The sequence below is a fragment of the Zerene cesonia genome, chromosome 3 (assembly GCF_012273895.1).
Source record: "Zerene cesonia ecotype Mississippi chromosome 3, Zerene_cesonia_1.1, whole genome shotgun sequence".
Classification (NCBI taxonomy): Eukaryota; Metazoa; Arthropoda; class Insecta; order Lepidoptera; family Pieridae; genus Zerene; species Zerene cesonia.
Genome location: NC_052104.1, coordinates 2,171,836 through 2,188,982, shown reverse-complemented (window position 1 = coordinate 2,188,982; position 17,147 = coordinate 2,171,836). Strand labels below are relative to the sequence as shown.

The window sequence follows — 17,147 nt, the reverse complement described above, 5'->3', positions numbered from 1 at the left end:
ATTTTTTATTGCGTCATTTAAACGCTGTGTAACAAGGTTTATTGTTTTGCAAGGTTTATTAAGCTAATTTTTTTATTAAGCTAAGAAAAAAATTTACGTATTAATTGCAATATTTTAACATTCGTGTAGAAATATATTTATGTCTATATCCTACACAATATTTGGCAGGCTAGTGGTTTATGATTTAAAATATATGTCAGCTTATTCGGGTACAACACTACAAAAGTCGTGACCTGAAGCAAAACGGCGCTTTAAATATTTATATTATGCAACTAAATTATAGCAAAAAGGCGTATATAATTATCACAGCCGCGTAAACATTAACGGCAAACAATACTCAAGCCGGTTTGAATTATTTTAACAATTGTAACATTGTTAGCGCCAGTTGAAGAAACGCGTATTTATGTAACTGATATTTTGTTTTAACATTTTAATGCGAAAGGGGCAATTTGATTTCAAATTTTATTCAATGTTGTTTCATTAGTTAAATTCATATTGACTTGTGAAAAAGAGGAAGCTCTCAATTAGATTATATTTTTTTGTTCTAATCATAACTTTTTGCTGTGTGGATCTTATTGATTATATTGCCACAATCCACTGGTGTAAAAACCTAAGAAATAAAGATTTATTATTATTATTATTTTTATATGAAAGCTGGTATTTTTGTGAGTTCTTTATATAATCTTTAAGCGGTCGTTGTTTATTTAAACTAATCATTTTAGCTTATTCAATGTAGTAAATATTTCTTTTATTATGTCCGAATCGAAGATAAATAGTGTTTAGAAATATTAAAATATAGATTCAATTTACATATTGATTAAATTAATTATCTACATATATACCAAAGCACATCACTGTCACAAGCGTGGTCTCAAAGCACTGGATGCATCACATGAATAGCAAAGCTAACTTGGGGCGAAGTATTATATGCCTGCTTGGTCAGCACTTCATCTCACATATGAATCATTGTTAACATCGTTTTGTTAATATTTTTACCAGACCCTTTGATCTTTCATTTTCTTCTACCATTTGATTCATTAACAACAAATTACAGAAAATGTTTTATATAATGTGTTCTATGGAAACTTATGTATAGATTCGTAACAACTATTGGTGATTTCTTATACACCACACACAACAATTATTGACCTGAAATCAAATTACTAATTACATTGTAATAAGGCCTTCGTATTAGAGAGTATTGTAATCATTAACAATTAACACACGGTCTTATAATATACAATAGCATAATATGTTATTACAGCACAATTAGAATGTATATAATTAATTTAATTCTACGAATTATTGGTAATTTTGCGAGACTAACGTTACACTAAATAAATATTCTTCATTAATTTTAAGACATCTAAAGCTATTCAAAAAGCTATCGCTCTCTTTGATAGTAAACTTGGCATACAAAAATGTTTGCTCTTCGTAACAATTGCTAAACTAAAGCAGTGTTAGCAATTACTTGTATAATATAATATAAAATCCTCAACCACATCTCAACTTACCATCAGGCGAGATCATGGTCAAGCGCTTCCCTATCGTATATAAAAAAAAAATAAATAATAATAATTAGAATATACAAAGAACAATTATTTAGACAAAAAGTTTTAATATTTGTTGAATGTTATTCTGTATCTGTATGTACATGTATTAATAAAATATTTTAACTCACATTTTCATATTTTTTCTCGAACAACTTAGATAAATATCAGTATACGTAGCGTAGCGTAAATTTATACAAAATGAATCCTGAAATTTATAATACATTATCATTCTTTACCCATACATCTCCCCATGAGATTAGTCCATGTGATTATGGAGCCGAACAAAAATCGACAAAGGCCTAATACAGTGGAGACGTGGTATGATCGTGAAAGAAAAACAAAAAGGAAAATATAAGAGGTCATATCTTCGAGGGAATTGTTTTTGCAGCATTACCGACGTTCTTTCATACACCAACTGTTTTTGTTAGATAAATATGTTTTAGTATTTTGTATGCTCTCCGCGAAATAGGTTCGTTCGTACGTGATGAAACGGTTGTTTTGAAATATATTTTATTGCTAGTTTTTGGGTTAGGAATACATGGTCGAAGTTGGTTTTATTGAAGACTAGCTATAGCCCGTGGCTACACATACATGGTAAAAAAATTGTCTTAAAGATAATACAGTCTATTGTCTATCTCGACACACAAATCGGTTTAGTTGTTTTGCACGTAAGCATATCGAGTTTTCTAACTTCTAGTTCATAGCAGCAGACTCAATTGACACAATTAAAACAAACCAGCAGTCGTAGAGTCGTAAAACGTAAGCATTCTTTTAAAAATTTAAACATTCCTTTTTATTGCTGACTGTGCATAAACACGGGGTCATTTTAGTCCCTGAATATTTAAGGAGCGACTCGCCCCAATCTCACTGGGGGGAACTTCTGACCGACGTTAAAAATTCAACGCTCAACTAAGTTCCGAGATAAGAGATAAGAATTTTCGGAAGGGTTTGGCATTGAACTGAACTAGATTGAATGCGGTTAGACAATTGTTAGATCGTAAATTCGTCTTCAGAAAATCGAAGCTGCGATGTTTTGAGAATTGTTCTTTATAATACCTCGTTTAATGAATAGCTATCTAATTTTTCGAGTTTCATCTGAATTTGTATTCCTGACGTTACGCCTTCAGTAGATAGATTAATAAGTTGTTGCTTTGGTAGAAAATTATTTACTGTATATTGTATATAATTTTAGGATTGCTATTTTGTTAATTATTGTTGCGATTTGAATATTATAATAGGCGACAATCCCTACCTAGTTTCATATAAACGTATCGGTCTGTCTCTCTTTCATGACTACTCAAACGATTTGGAAGGAATTTGGTACAAAGTAATACAACTACTAATATATTTTAAGCTTATATTAAAACGATAACAACTCTATAAACAAATTAGACGTAATTTTTAAAACATCATCGTAAAAATATTACAAGAATCCCGGGTTCTTGATTCCTGTAAAAACGGTAGATTCTACCAAGTATATTAAAACGGACAAATCAGAGCAGATGTTTACAGAATGCCGCTAAAAAAGAGCAATATTACTTAATTAATTTTCTTTAAACGAAAGAGGGCGGAAAAAGACAATATAAAGTATAAGCATTGAGGCAAAGCGGATTTTAACCGCGCACAAATTATTTTTCGTCGCAAGCGAAAATAGATCTGTTCCCTCCAAAACTGCGAACTGTAAAGTCGAAATTGCCGGGAACGCGGATCTAAATCGCTAAGGCTTAGACCACTACATACCGGATGAATGTCAAGAATGTCCCAGAGGATGTGTTCTGTATAATTATAATGAGGAATGAGGATGTGTGTCTTGATGGCCTCAATCTGGAATTATATACTTGAAGATGGATCTCGTGTAATGGCTGCATGCTGAGTTCAGTGTCAATACTTGTAATAATATTAAGAATCTTCATTTATCCATACCTCTTATCTAAGCAGAATACATAAAACAACAAAATAATACAAAAAGAACATGCAGAAAATAAATTGAAACAAATACATAAAACAAAAATCCAAAAAAAAATGAAATAGCATTTTTGCAACAGTGATTCATCACCCTATTTTTAAAAGATTCAAGCGTTTGTGCTTTCCTAATGCTAGTAAGTCATTCTAGAGCTGCACAGCTTACGACGAAAGAGGCGTTGTAAAATTGTGTAGAGTGAACTGGAATACTTATTGTATGTAATTCTATTAATTTATAAGTACATATGAAATATACCTACGTTATTATTGATCTGCTATTCGAAAGATTTCTAAAAATAATGCAACTCTAATTTTTAGTTTTATAGCATTGAAATGCTTTATAAATGAGAAATTTCGAAAGAACAGAAAATTTCTCTATCCTTTCGAATTTCTCAATATGCAACTCTTTATAAATAATAAGCGAGTTCGACGTGAAATTCGTAATTGCAATATCATTGATTTTGTATGTGTTGTAATCAGGATTTATGTTAATTGTAAACATATGAGACAAATTTTAATTTATTAGTATTTCATTTTCGTAGATAATATAATAAGTAAATCCATAAAGTTTTTAACTCTTCGATTAAATTAAAAAATTAGTAAAATATTTGAAAGAAATTCGCATTTCGAAGAAATTAATAAATATGGCAGCATATAGCATACTGTTACTGTAAATGTACAATCCAAATGGATTCTTTTAAAACGTCACGCCCAGGAGCAATTCTTCGAGATAAGCATTTCCTCACCTCACAGGTAACGGGGAAAATAAATGAAAGTTCTCGATCGCTTCGAGTTCAGCAACAAATGCCTCAAGTTGGATAGCGTTTCATTTCAGTCACTTGATACCTTTGGTATAATGCTGCTCTGAACGATACGACGGCGATTTATTATCGTCGACGATATACTCATCAAATATAAGGTACTCTTTATGCGGAGTGAGGTTTTTATTTCGTTCCGTATTATGGATGCGTTTTTACAGATTTCAAATGCGTGGTTTATTTTTGACGTCGTTACTAATCTTTATATATAAAAATGATACCCTATTTCCCTTGGTCACGTCGTTACGCGTGAACGACTGGTCCGATTTTAAAAAATTTTCACCATTAGGAAGCTGCAATTACACTGAGTGACATAGGCTAGCTAGCTAGGCATGGTACATATATACCATGGGTGAACGGGAACTGGGGCGAACAGCTAGCTAGGTGTTATTTTAAATGCAAAGTCAACGTTAAATTTCTCTAATTTCATTAACGATAACCAAGCAAGTTTTTTAAGTGTTCGATTAAAACTTCACGTGGTTAAAACACTGTAATAATCTCTATATATCCCTCTAGTGGTGTGGTATTTTGTAATGCCACCTCAAAGAAAAGCAGTCTTCAAACTGTAGATAGAAAATTGTATCCAGATAATTAATTACATCGTTATTGAAAGGGAAGTAGCTGAATTTAAAAAATATCCAAAAATTCGCTCGCAACAACCGGGAATGACTAAAATCTGTTGTAATTTCACGGTGTTCTCATTTTGCATCGATCATTAGAGAGAGAATTGTATAAATTAAAACAGAATGATAATAAATGCTTGTAGTGCGTTCGGAAATCGGTAACTATAAAAATAATACTGGCTCATGTTGGGTTAGTTGCAAAAGAATTTGTGTTATTTCATAAAATAAAAGCGTTATATTTTATCCATTTTTGTTCTGAAATTAACGAGACTTATTTAAGCTGAAACAGTCCAGAAAAGTCAGAAAGAAAGACCGATAAATTTATGTTCAAATGCGCGAACTTCGTATTGTTAGTTGCAATATTGTCGCGTTTCACTGAATAACTCAATACTTGCTTTGATTTACAGTTCGAGCACGTATTCGCACCTGACAAGGAAAATTAAGCCTTATATCAGTGGTGTAAGGTAGAGAATACTTTGATGCTGATGGTGTTGAGATATTTTATCTTCAGTTAGCTTTAAAAACCTTAAGAGGTTGATTAAGCTCATGATATACGCTTTATATACTGAAAAAATGCTTTGATATCGTCTTTTGATAGATTAAAAGTGATTAATAAAACATCAATCTAGAACATTAGGGATTGTAGAGTTTCTTAATATCAGTTTTAGATACTATACTTATACAATAACTGTTTCAAAGACGTCCTTACTGCATTTATTTCATTTAACAATTTTTCAATAAGTCGGTCAAGTGCAAATCGAATTCGAACACTGGCGGGTTCAGTATAAATAAGTTAATGATCAGGCCAAAAAAATATCACCCATTAAATTAATGACCGTGCCAACCATTGTTTAACTTCGATTTTTAAATGTGTTTTAAAAAGAAAGACATCATTTCTGAAAATTTTTGAAGGTTTTTGAAAGGCCAGGCAGTAAAGTCTCTATTACTGTCCCGTTTTTATCCTTACAGTACGGAACCCTAAAAAATGCGATTTTGGAGTAACAGCTTAAAACTTTGGAACATAAGGCTCAAAGGTTAAAGATTAGGCTAGGCATAGAAATTATCTTCCTATTATTTAATCTACCAATAGCCTACATTGGAGTAAGATATTTATATTAAATATCAAAGCACTCATACGAGAACCACGTCCTTACAGAGTCCTTAGAGAAGACAAAGACAACTCACATTTAAACTATATGAACCTTCAGATTGTTATCTTGCGAGCTATTGTATTATTAATGATAACATCACATGACAAATACCATTTATTTCAGAAAAGAAACTCATTACGGTTAAGCTTGGACAATTTGTGTCACAAACAGAAAGTTATCCGGTTTTCATCCGGGGAAGCCGTGGTTTATGTTATGAAAAATATTTAAATTGAATAAACAAAGAGTATATGTATACTCCTTTTATATATTCTCATATTTTAATAAAGAATAAAAAAAGTGTAATAGTTAATAATCCATTTAGGGGTAAAATGTATACAATATGCATTGTTGGTAGTAATTCCCTAAGACCTTAAGGGCTTCTAATTCATTGTATCAATAAATATATGTAGAAAGAATACTTTTTATTTATCCCATCGTATGGCATTGTAGATTACTAGGTTAGTCTATTAGATGCACTGTGGTTACCATAACCAGAGTAAGGTTCCAAAAAACTGTCTATGATGATATAGAAGATATCTCTAGTGTAGGACCTCAGACGCGACCAAAAATCTTGCGTCAGCACAGCACCTATACATTTAATTTGTCGTAAGTAAGACTGGTTGTTTTTTTGGGCTAAAAAAGGAACTCATATAAGCTTAGGTACTTAGGTCCAAAATATTTATAAAACTGCAATGAATAATTGCGAAGTTTGTATAATTTTAATATAATAAATACGGAAGCGTTCATTTCGTGCGACGTCTGAACAAAATAAACAATCACGAGTTTCAAAAGCATAATTCATTTAAAGAAAATCCGAGACGCATTTTCGGAAGACTAAGAATTTGCTTGAAATTCGACAGCCATTTTACGTAGAATACAGTACAAATGAACTGAGATTAGGAATGTATACGGAAGCGGCGTAATTGTTAGCTATCTGCTGCATTGTTCGTGACACGGTTGGTGGTGCAAGTGACGAGAGTTAGAGTACAAATTAAGGTGCTCTTTAATCCAATAGATCAAAACTTCACTACATAGTTTCTCTCACACATCACACACACACACACACACACACACACACACACACACACACACACACACATCACACACACACACACATACACACACACACATACACACTCTCGTTCAGTTTGACTTTTGCACTTTATAACGCTGGCACAGTCTCATGGAGTTGAAAGCGTAGATCGCCTGTAGCACAGGTCTAGTACCTAGTTTAGTCGATCGTCGTGTGTTTTTATTGTAAATTTGTTTATAATGTGGGTACAAATAAATATATAAATAAAATAAAAAATTGTATAAAACAAAATCGCTTCCCGCGTCTATCCCTAAGTTTTATATGTAGGTGTAATAACATCTATTAAACTAGAAAGTAAAGACTTTTTAAAGGATTTTGATAATTATGCTATAATGCCTTGTTTAAAAAACACCTTCGTTTGACTATCTAATAAAAACTAGCTACGCCCCGCGGCTTCACCCGTGCTAGCCCGTATCCCGTACGAATATCGGGATTAAAAGTTGCTTATATGTTATTCCAGTTCTCCAGCTGTCTACGTACCAAATTTCATTGCAATTGCGTGAAAGAGTAACAAACACTCACACATCCTTACAAACTTTCGCATTTATAATATTAGTAGAATCTTCTTCCATTAATATATGCACATGTAATCTGTTATATACCTATCTTCTAGACGATCAAAAAGCACAACATGCTATTCCCTTAATTATTCTCAAATGAATTTCTAATCGCTTATAAATTACGCATCCAATTGTTAGCGGTTAAGTCTTTTCTTCCGAGCGTGTATTCCCTAAATCGGTCTTTTTGCGAATGAAGCGTCTACAATACAAACTCAAATTGCTATTTGTACGAAATAATTGCTTCTATTATTTTTATACGGAGCGTAATTTAGTAAACTCCGATTACCTTAACGAGCAGTTTTCTAGAATGTATTTTGTGCTTACAATTGTTATGTATACTTGTTTTAAGAAAATAAGTTATGCGTGGGGTAAAAATAGTTCTTTTGAAAGTGTGCAATTTTATGTTAATATTATATAAAAGAATTTAATATAATATTATGTTTATAAAAGAATTGTTTAATAGAGATTTTCAGATTTTATTTTAGACTTTTTGCTCATCCTGTAGTCCTCTGTATTGACCCGGTAAAACAGTATTGTTAGATACCAAAAGGGGGCTGTGTTGAATATTACTTTGATCATAGTAAGAATGTACTACGATTCTACACAACTGCCTAATTGATGTAGTCTGTTGATAATAAATCACAGGCAGTCACAAAGACTATTAACAAAGTGAGGGTAGTTGGGTAAAAATTTGAATAAACAACCTACGAAAACCAAGACGCAATCCCCACGAATGCGCTCCGTTTCAAATCAAGCCAATGTTTAATAGGAATAAACACGTAACAAGTTTTGACAGAAAATAGTGACAGTTAATATGACAATTTCGCAACTAAAAATATTGAACTAGAGGTTGTATTTAATAAATATAACATTACATTGTCCTGGTTCCCATTGGTGAAAAGATTTTCGAAATTGATTAAGAAGTTTTAGAGGTTATTAAAAAAAATGACAAAAAATCAGTCCCCTGTATACTGATGATAATAAAAGTATACTGCAATACTAGATGGAGCAAATTAGGGCTGCGCTCAACAGATTTTTGGCTGTTCATCTCTACTTGCTAAAAGATTTCCAAAAGCACTCACACAAGAAGTCGCAAGCATTATTTTCCTTCATGTAAAATATAATTTTCCCCTGAAACTGTATATTTAATTTACTCACATTTGCTATAGAAATGTTTGACCTACTTCGTATCTCTCGAGCCTCGTGAGAATTAACTTATAACAATGTTTAGTCTCTGAAGAGAAAATTATCCCAAAGCTCTCTTATAACTCCCGGGAGGAAAAATTAAATGTCCTTTGTATGATATGCACCTGAGCTCGTAAATAAACGAGGGTAATTAAGTAAATTTACACGATAAACTAAGGTAGGTTTAATTTTTATTCTATGCGCTAATATTATGCGCTATTTTATTAATACAAGTACAAGTAAACGGAAGCTGTATTTAAATTACATACGTTACTACTAAAATAACTGTCATAATGTTATGTTTATTTTAGTGTGAATAGACTAACAGTTTTTTCATAACTTTTTTGGTAACGCTTGTTATTTATAAAGTTAATAAATACGCCAATCCAAATAATCACCAATCCAACATAGAAAAAATCATTATAATCTCTTTAGCTGTTCTTAGAACTAACAGTGCTTTAATTTAGATATAAAGGTAGTAAGTATATAATAATAATAAAAAGAAATATTTCACAACGACTGTGTATCCTAAACGCTACAAAAATATACAAAGAAATAAACTCGAGAAACTTCAGAAGTACCAGGGGAGCATAAGTTGTGAGGTGATACCAGGCGTGTCGTTAGCGAGTAGGTACTACAATTAGTATGCAAACTTGCAGGTTAGTGGAGCACAGGGGACAAGACAAACTGGGTGGTTTTGCAGAAATTATGTGCACTTTGTATACCCGATGAAGTTGTAAAAACATTGTTTCTTATTACTGCGAAATTTACGTCGTACCCGGAACGTATATTCGAGGAACTAAAGACTTCACTGGAAGTCCATTGAGTGGAATTTACTTTGTTAGTTGATAGACTAGAAATATTTAATATCATTGGATAGATTGCTATTTTAATTATGTAAAACGCGAAGGTGACTGGTCTATTTACGCAAAGCCCAAACTACTGGACCGATCTGGCTGAAATTTGGCATATAGATAGCTACTATGATGTAGACTCATTAAGAAAGGATTTTGACAAATTCTACCCTCAAGAGAATATGATAGGGGATGAAAGGTTGCACCATGAAAATTCATATTCTCCACGCGGGCGAAGCTGGTATAGATTCAAATTATATCATAATTAATTAGTTAGCAGTTTTTAATACTTTTATACATTAAAAGAGTTATAAAAAACGTTTGCCCGATAACCATCAAATAACTCGCGATGTAATCAAAGCCCTCTAATTCAGACCATCAATAGAAAATAACGTTTTTACACAAAACTCCCCTTTCAAATTGGCCTTATTCAAAACTCGCTTCTATTAAGCGGTTGTCTACTCCAATACCCGGTTTCATTATTCTATCTTCAACTTTAATATTTCCTTGTTCGACCGCGAATTGGTATATTTCACTTGAATTTAATTGGCGTCGAGATTTTCTTTCATTTTGCGTTTTTCTAACGTTCAAAGATTTTATGTATTTAACCTTGGCTTCGCTAACCATGTACTTGACATTTGCACTGTGTAAGCATTTCTTTGTTTGCGAGTGCAGTAAACTTCTTATTGTGAAGATTTAAAGACCGGAACACTTTGAAAGTTTGATGTGTTCCCATTTGTGTTGATGTCATAATGGATTTATTTTTAGAGTGATATTGTTTTATACGACTTTCGTATGTATTAGATAATCGTTTATCAACCAACTTGAAGTAAGAGGATGTTCTACATACGATTTATATTTTTTTACACCTATAATACGGGACCCCTGGTTGGTATCTACGCTAATATTATAAAAAGGAAGAAGTTTTTGATTGTTTGTTTGTTTGTAATGGATTAACTCAAAAACTACTGTACCGATTTTAAAAATTCTTTCACCATTGGAGAGCTGCAACTCGGTTGAGTGACATAGGCTACATATGTACCACGGGCAACACCGGGGCGCACGGCTACTAGGCTATATACCACGGGCGAATGGCAGACCGATAGAGAATAATATTTCTGAAACTACAAACTAATCATTAAAAGTATAATAAATTAACTGTATACGTACCCCAAGATATACTTTAATACCAAATGTTTATACATATTTGTTATCACGCAATAGAAGCAAACGGTATATTCTAATGCAAATTTAATTACAGTCGTAGTAATGTTTATGGTTTCCGCTGTTTATGTTTTTAAATAATATACCAGCCCAACCTGTCGACGTCTAATTAGGTTCTTTATGTGAAAATGTCCCACGATATAACACGACCAATTTAAAAGATCTCTCTAATTTACAGTAGGTATTGGATGTTTTCATGAAATCGTGTCTTAATTTTTTCCTGTGTTACTTTAATTAAATAAGCTGTAAGGTAAATAAGTACAATGGATAGTGTATGTTTTTTTTATTCACAGTGTAGTAAAGAAAGACGCGCATAGTCCCCGTTACGGTGGGATCAGATGATCTTATACTCGTTCCTAGGTCTCAAACTATTTCTGTTCTAAATTTCATTCATCGGTTAGGTTAGTAGTAGTATAGGCACAAAGACAGACAGAGTTATTTTTTTTATAATATTAGTACGGTTTCTGAAAATTCTAAATTATGCAATGGCAGTTTTGAACCACTTATTTAGCAATAAAGATATAATCTTGACAAAAGAATGGCATTAAAGAAAACTTATAAAGTACAAAATCATTTAAAAATAAATGAGTAGAAAGATATTTAGACATTAAAGACTTTTTAACGAATTTTAAACGCGATTTATTCATTATATTATTAACCCGACGTTTCGAACACTTTACAGCGAGCGTGGTCACGGGGAGTCTCCACGCTTACCACGCACACACAATTACTTAATGTATAATACTCGCGTAAAATCAAACACAACATATTACTAGAAAGATATTTTATAGGGCATGTGACCTATATTACACGTTACTTCAACTAGACTACGGCTAGTAAATTGAGACGGATCCCACTAAGCAATTTAGTTTGTTTAATATGTCATTGTCAGACGGTACAGAAATCTAAATAGCGATCTAGTCTAGCTGATTTCAATCACTTTAATGGATTTTGTTTTAGACGAACTCCAAAGTTGACAACCCTATTGTTTTTTAATCGTCTAATCGTATTGAAACTTTTTACTTCATCCTCCTTACTAGAATACTGAAACTGTATTTTATTTAAATTTGAAATCATATTTTCAATATAAGTGCGTAGGGCTGATGCTTTTAACTTATTAATATTTTACATCGGCGTGTTATACGTGATAAACGTTCAATGTGCTCTGAAACAATGATACATTTTTCCTTATGAAACATCCTTTGGGATCTACGCAGATGTTTTGCGTTATATTGCTCTGAAGATGGTATACCCAATCCTATTCGTCATTATTAGACATTTGTTTCGTATAATGAAAATATATGTGAAAAAAGTTATTTTTTCATCCTTAATTTCAACTGAGACCTAAATCCGTACAATAGAATATGATTGTTTAATCACATAACATTAAACAAAGACAAAGTGAATTTAATTATATTGTCATCTATACTTATATATATTACTACTTACTCTCAGCTATAATATCAGAGAAGAGAACACATCTGGTAATTAAAGTAGAATATTTCCTTTTAATTTCTAAACATAATACGAAGAGAGGAATTAGTTAAAAGCTCGTGTTTACCATGAGGGGTCAAACGTAACTGGTCGGTATCTGGCTGACCCTTCGTTTGCTTTGATTAACGCAACCCAAGTCGTTGTCGGAAATATTAATAAAAATGGACGTAAATTCGCCTCTTTACATGTTTATTTCAATGTAAATTAGAAGGCTGAATTTTAATTATGCTTAGCCTCCATTTTTTTTATTTAATCAGATAACAGTTATTATATTATAGATAACTAGCGGTTCGCCCTGTCATCGCCCGTAGTACATATATAGTCTAAAGCAATCCGGAATTACGTACAAGGGTAATTGAGAAATAGGAAAGTATTTGATAAATGGGTCCTTCACTTTATGAGATTAGCGCGTTCAGACAAACAACCAAGCTCTTCAGATTTATATTCAAGTTATTTATAGGTAACATTTAGAAGGCAAATAAATAGTTTTAATTATATTATGTAGTTCGTTGTGTTTGTTACAGCAAACTGCCATAAAATATATTTTACAATATAATATAAATAACTGTTTTTTAATTGATATGATTTGACATTCGTATGGCGTAGGCATCCGCTGAGAAAAGCGCTATTTTGATTAATTCTACCCCCAAAGGGACAAAATAGGCGGTTGAAAGTTTGTACCATGAAAATTTATTAAGATTGCGAAACTGCGGGCAAATGTTATTAAAAATATGATTATTAAGATCATACTATCATGAAAAACAAAACTCCAACCGGACGTCAAAGTTTAACTAGCATAGTTAAGTTAGAATCATTCCAGCTTTGTTTTAAAGAACCGTAAAGTGTTAATTATAATTTATAACTATCCAAACTTCTCGCTAACTAGCTCTTAGCTTTTTAACTTTATCTCTCAGAGCATCTCGGTTTCTAAGGAAAAGTAACGGAGATTTTAATACGATTCACAAACTTGCCTTCTATATATTAATTTGTTTTACGTCATCAGTGCGTTGTTTAAACTGTATTAAGGTATTAAAGCGAAATGTATGTGGTAGACGAGCTCGCACCGGGGAAGTACCACACCCCCACAGAATACCGGCGTGAAATAGCATTCTGCTGTGTTTCGTTCGGTGAGTGGGGGAGTCGGAGGCCCATATCCTTTTCCTTACCCTTCCCAGTCCTTTCCTTTATTCCTATCGCCAATCCTTTCTTATCCCTTCCCAAAAAGTCGGCAATCCATTTGTAGAGGCGTAAGGTCTGCAATAGTTAAACCAAATGTTCATGGGTGGTGGTAGCGCTTACCATCAGGCGTCCCACCAGCTCCATTGCCGACTGTAACATAAAAAAAAAATTGAAGCATAAAACACATTTCGAATATATTTTTATGTACTAAGAGATCTAATAGGCATAATTATTGTATAAAGTAGATTACAGTTATAATTAAATAAGAGTTAACGTTAACAACAGTTTTTGTTTTTTAAGAATGTGTATGTTATTTTCATTTAGGGACAAATTTTTCATTCCGGGCATATATTATGCACCGACTCCTGGCGTATCTAAAAAACCAAATAATTTAAAAAATAAAGTCCTAATTTCCTTACTAATATAAAATGCGACAATGTGTTTATTTGTATTTCTTTAACATCACATTTTATGATATGATTTTTATGTCTAGAGCTATGTTATGATATCAATTTTGAAACTAGAGAGTAACTGCGTGTTGTGTAGCTTTTCACCGTGAAAAGTTTAAATCTTATTCCCGTGAATAATTACCTTTGGTTGCACGAGCGAAGCCGCAGGCGGAAAACTAGTCGGAAGATTCCTTAGGTATAGAAATTGAAAAGGGACATTTAAACATTCGTATCAACTGTATCCATCACAAACTCCTGTCCTTACACATTCAAGAAGAGAAAACGTTCATCACGGCTGGGCGCTTAAAACGTTTGAACTTTAGCCGTTTGTTACAGAAAGTTGTTTGTAACTGACTCCCTAATAACTCCCCTAATAATATGGTAAGAATTTAATGTGCCTTGATGCCCTTAGTTTCTAAATTCTACGAGTTGGTGGATATTTGATAAGAACATTTACAACTTGTAATACAATAAACTTAATGAAACGTTTTTATGTTGCAAATTTTTATCATATTCCTATGGGAATTTACTATTGCACGAGCGAAGTCATTGGCAAAAATCTGGCAAAATTACGCAATTAATATTCCGCACGGCATTTGTGTTTCCCTTCAATAAACATACCTACGAATAAAAGTAACGCAATTCCAAATTGGGAAGCAAAACGAGGGTTGACTTTAAATCGAATCAAAATTAAAAGGTGTGAGTGTACTTTGTACTTAATTCCACACGCACGGTAATCGAAATTGGATACCCCATAGGATTTATTTTTAATCAGCCCGTTTTAAAGGGATCGTTTGCGAAATTGATCGATTCCCAAGTATTCCCTTGTTAACGTTAAATCATTATAGGGAAACAGAATTTAATTTGCTTACGCTGTTTAAATTGATTTATAAACTACTTTTTAATTAAATATTCGCTATATAATGTTTATTTTATTTTCATTTTTGAATAACTAAGTGTTTACAGGCATTTTATTAGGTTATAGCTGTTTTCCCCGGCTTCACCCGTGGTAAATGCATATAGCCCATGTAACTAAGTGAAGTTAACTTTCCAATGTTGAAATAAGTTCTGAACTCGGTCCAGCAGTTATTGCATGACCAAGTTACAAACATAAAAAATACAAAAGTTTCCTCTTTTTATTATTAGTATTTATTAGTGTAGACATCCTAAGGCATGTGTAATATGTAATGATATGCTAGCCAGAAATCACTATTGAGGGGAAAAGATAGCTTTTATTTATTCTCTTTGTGAACAAACATATTATTGTGGGACGATATAATATCACGAATTTATAAAGTATTAAAAAGAACAACACGATGCAGAATAATAATTTCACAAAAATAATATAAATTGAAAATAACAAAAGAAAAAAGTATACTGCAGAGCAAAAGGCTAAGAATTGAGTGTTTATAATACCCACATTCATAGTGCACTTCGCACCTCGCAGCTTTGCGAATACCTCACAGCATTTTAAAGATATTCAAAGACAGTTTAATCTAAAAGAGAACATTTTGAACTATTGTAAATTGACAATTACGTAGAGTTGCTTCGTTTTTTATATGTTACGCTCAAAGATCGAAAACGTAAACGCAAAAAATAGATCACGTCGCTTTGCGGTCACAGTAATGAAACCGGACCGAAAAGGCTAGCAATGCGTTGTGGCAATGAAAAAATGCCATGACGCATATTTAGCATTAGATGTTATTACACTTTATTTTGGAATTTTGAATAGAAAAACTATTTAAGTCGTATCGCTCTTTACTCCTATCACGATAGTTACTAATCGATATACTAATTATGTTACAAATACGTAATTAAGGTGATATAAACCTGTTTGAAACAGAGTGAATTGATAAAAGCATTTAATGTGACACTGAATGACCTGAAGCACAAAATAAGTGGTGAAACAATCTTAATGACGCCTTTTGCGAGTCCCTATTTAAATTTGGTCTAGTTCTGTCAATTTTAAGGCTGTTTAGGTTTTTATTTAAAATAATAATTATTTAGCAACTATCTGTTCCTGGTACGTACATAGCCTATGTAACTCAGTGAAGTTGCAGCTTTCTGAGCGTGAAAGAATTTTGAAAATCGGTCCAGTAGTTTTTGAGTTTATCCATTACAAACAAACAAACAAAAATACAAATTTTTTGTCTTCATAATATTGTCGTAGATTATTGTAGATATATATTCATACGTATATACGTGTACGTATATTTTCTCCTACAGTAGCTTTGCCAACTTCTCCGAAGAAAAACATCTATATTACAGTTTAGCTTTAGCGCGAATAAAAACAAATGAATATATCCATCCAAATATATTTAACCAGATACCTCCAAGTCCCCCACACATTTCCATTCCATGAACATCTACTGAGATATCGTGAGCAATCCAAAAAGTTAATATTTATTACCACAATTTCCGTAAACGTTTGGAAATCTTTGGTAATTGTATTTTTTATTTATCCAACTCGGATAGAGCAATCAATCGGCGAGTGACAGCGATGTTCAAACGGAGTACTGAGAATTTATCTTCACTCAACGGAAATTGGAATATTGATCGGCGTTTTTAAATATCTACACGGAGTAAAAAAATATGAGTGGGTTGGTTGGTGACGTTATCGGTTTTTGCGGATAAACGTTAGTGGTGGCTATTTTTGGATGTAACTAAAAATGAAAATAAAAATAGATATATTGGATAAAAGAAAATATTTTTTTTATGATCTAACGACGTATTCAAAGGGTAGACATAGTAGGTATACACCAATAATGTCTGTAATGTATTTTAAAATGACAACGTCCGTTTATATAGTGATCTTTCACTCTCACACATTAAAAAAGAAACTCTGGTTTAGAACAGAGAAACATCCGCTCTCGCTCTCCTTCACGAGTCACCTGTATTTTCCTATTGTCACTCTGGAGCGGTTACAACGTATACTTAGTCTGGCCATAAATACTGTTACACTTAATTATAAAAAAATATTACATTTGAATTTCGAATCTGTC

At 32.4% G+C, this 17,147-nt stretch overlaps 1 protein-coding gene across 1 annotated transcript in view; it reads left to right on the top strand.

Moving 5' to 3' along the window:
- The window catches only part of LOC119839478 (C3 and PZP-like alpha-2-macroglobulin domain-containing protein 8), a 160,321-nt gene that overhangs the window by 311 nt on the left and 142,863 nt on the right, over positions 1–17,147 (top strand). The window lies entirely within an intron of this gene.